The 3,425-nt window shown below is 47.3% G+C and overlaps 1 pseudogene; it reads right to left on the reverse strand.

Moving 5' to 3' along the window:
- Positions 1-526: 526 nt before the first annotated feature.
- Positions 527-2,341, reverse strand: LOC102872515 (annotated as a pseudogene).
- Between the last annotated feature and the right edge of the window lie 1,084 nt (positions 2,342-3,425).

The raw sequence follows: 3,425 nt of genomic DNA on the forward strand, positions 1-3,425 counted from the left end.
TACAATGATTCCCGTACAGTGTGCCTCATGTACATTCTGCTTTATGTAATCTTAGGTATCCATTGTGCGTTGCTGTATCCCAGATGTTTTGATATACTGTATTTTAATTGTAAGTAAAGAATTTTTTATGGTCTTTTTTGTTATTTAGTTCACAGAAACATCTCATTGCTTCCTGAATCTACTTACTGATTTTAACAAAGTGATCCATATATGGGTCCAATTTTTTAGGTTATGTTACTAAGACCAGGGTTAGGTGCTAAGGCAGAGCTGTGGGCATCATCACTCCTCCAGAGCACCAGGTGAGGAACACAAGTGAGAGACTGAGATACTACCTGGGAAACTGACGGGTCTAACCAAAAGATTTATTGTCCACCTGAGAGCTCTGGCCACCAACTCTTTCACTCAAGCTCTGCACTCTGAGGGAAGACACCTCATCTCTGGTGGCCCCTCCTCATGGCCAGGCCTCCAGGGAAGAGCACAGTCAGCCTTCTTGCACGCAGTCCATGCTTTGGGCCCAAGTCACTTTTCACATCTTGTCTTTGAGGTAGGCACCTTTCTGCCATTCATGTTTGAGCTCCAGCCATTCTATGATAGGGAACGTCTACAATCAAGAAGCCATGGCGCTGAGGCAGGAAGAAGTGCCCCAGCAAGTCCTTGCTTCAGCTGTTGAAGTTGGAAAATTCCCAGCGCAGGAAAGCCAGCCTCTTGGCCCCAGAGGGCAGTGGCTGGCTCCCAGCTGATTAGGCGAAATGAGGAGCAACAAAGTCTCTCAGGGTTACAAACTGGACCTCACTCATCCAACACCTCAGCATCCAGCACTCAGCCATACTGTGTGGCCACTGCAAAGCAGCCCTTGTTGTAATTTCCCAGCATCCCTTTCAGGGTCTCTTGTAGTTCCATCTGCAAAGGGGTCATCTTCTTGTCAAGGCAATGGTCCTCAACACCAACACCAAAGCTGGCAAAAGAGGACCAGGATACTCAGGATGCTCCAGCTGGTCTGTAGCACTTATTTGCAGCAGTTTCTGAAAGGTACTCTTTACCATGAAACTGGGTATAGAAGGAACAATAGAGAATGGATCACAGTTCTGCCTCCTGCACCTGCTGTAGTACACATAGGGCCCAGGCCATGTCCACTTGTAGAGCTGGGCTCAGGCTTGCCAGCTCTGATGCCAACTTCTTGTGCACCACATTGAAGAACAGATCTTTCCGTTCTGGTTGGAAGTTCAGATAGGCAAAATCCACTACCACATTGCACAGATTCTACAGGTTGATGTCCTGGGCTTTATTCAGGATGTGCTGGACAAAGGCTTCAAACAGGGGCACGTTAAATCACTTAAGGAAGGCCAAAGATTGGCACAGCGGGTCACCTCACTGGGTGTCATGGTGGGCACATGGGACAGCAGATCTGCTGCCAGTCTCTGGGTCTGATGAAAGTTGAGTTTGCCATAGGCATAGGCTAGATCCATGAGAATGCCTTTAGTCAAGGTGATGGGTGTCGGGACCAGGGGATAGGAGATGGCCCACAGCAAGGGCACTGACTGACAATTCTGTGCTTCCAGAGTCAAGAGCACCTTCTGAAGATCATCTGGGCCAAACTGCTCCATCACCTCCAGGCACTTGTCTTCCGGACAGTTCATCAGAGACTCTGAGAGGTGGCCCATTTTCATCATGATGGCCACCACTGTGCGCCCATCTTCAATTTCAGCCCAGCGCCTCTCTAGATGCACAAGCAGCTCAGCCAGCAGCTCTGGGGAGTCCCACTCCTAAATATAGGTGTTGCTGGACTCAGCCAGGAAGGCTGGATACTTGTACTTGAGCCTTCGTATTCATCAGCAGACTTCCTGCTCCACTGACTGCAGTTCCTTGGAGGTCTTAGGAAGTGCTAGTGCATACAGACTCTGCAGCAGCTTCAGGAGGGTCCCAGTGAAAGACTGTTGACAAGATGTAGAAGGAGCCGAAAGCCGAAAGCCGGTGTCCTATGTCAAAGAAGCTTTGTGTTCGGGCCTCACAGACAACAGGCAGGACAGCTGGATAACGACCAGGGCAGCCTGGTTCCGGTGCAAGCAATGGTTACTAGTTAGTTTTAGCAGTTCCTCTGGCCTCCTGGCCTTTTTAATGAGCTGCTCTATCTCCTGGCGATGTGGGCAGGGAGTAAACACTGTTTCTTTCTCCACAAGTGCGGTCAAGGAACCTGGGAGGTGTGAACTGGGTTAGGTAGCTGAGAAGATCACAGTTCTTTGGGACACCCTAGTGAGACTCAACCAGTTATAAAAATGGCAGGGGCTGCATGAACAGCCTCTCTCAGAAGGAATGTCCACTGTTTCACCAAGTGAGTTGCCATAGTGGCCCCAGGTGGCAGGGAGATCAAAACTCCTATTAAGTGCTTCTAAAGTCCTCCATCAACAGACCATGCCATCCTCTTAAGGAAATAATTTATTTCATTTTTAATTTCTTCCAAAACCCAGTAGTGATGAAGCAGGGTGTTACTTAGCTTCCAAGTGGGTGGTTTTTCATGTTTATTCTCTTGTTGTTAATATCTAGATTTAGGACATTTTAGTCTTGGAGCATGTTGTTCTTATGTGCCTTCTAGTTGCTTGAGACTCATAGTGACCCTATGTACAACAGCCCTAAACCCTGCACTATACTGTGCCAATCTCACTGTCTCTGACACACCTACCATATTATCCCAGTCACTGAATCAATCCATCTCATCTTCCTCACCTGCACTGTCCCTCTACCTTCCCAAGAATGACTTTCCTCTCCAAGGGCTGAGAGAGAACTTTCATTCTCCCCCTTCTTACAACACGTCCAGAGTATGCCAGAAGAAGCTTCAGAATCCTTGCCTCCAAGGAGCAGCCTGGTTAAACCCTCTCCAGGTTGAACCTGTTTGTTCTTTTCACAGTCTATGGTATATTCAATACTCTTCTCCAACATCACAGCTCAAAGGCATCAATTCTTTTTCTATCACCCAGTCATTGCCTAGCTTTCTAATGCATAGCAAGTGATTGCAAAGACAACAGCCTTTATTAGGCGCACCTTACTCTTCAGACTGACATAGCTGCTCTTCAGTACTTTGGAGAGGTCTCTAACAGCAGATTTACCCATCACAATATGTCTTTTAATTTTCTGGCTGCTGGTATCAAGAGTGTTGGTTGTGGAACCAAGCAAAGTAAAGCTGTGAACAATCTCAATCTCTTCACCATCCATCCTGATGCTACCAATTGGCCCAGTGGTGAGAATCTTTGTTTTCTTGATATTGAGCTTCAATCCATATTGAAAGCTGCAGTCCTTGACTTTCTGCAGCAAGCACTTCACATTCTCCTCAGTTTCAGCAAGCAGGGTTGTGTCATATGCATAACACAAATTGTTGATGAGTCTTCCTCCTATCCTGATGCCACATTTCTCCTCATAGAGTCCAGCCTCCC

The sequence above is a fragment of the Elephantulus edwardii genome, unplaced genomic scaffold (assembly GCF_000299155.1).
Source record: "Elephantulus edwardii isolate Elephantulus edwardi_28Jun2011 unplaced genomic scaffold, EleEdw1.0 scaffold00241, whole genome shotgun sequence".
Classification (NCBI taxonomy): domain Eukaryota; kingdom Metazoa; phylum Chordata; class Mammalia; order Macroscelidea; family Macroscelididae; genus Elephantulus; species Elephantulus edwardii.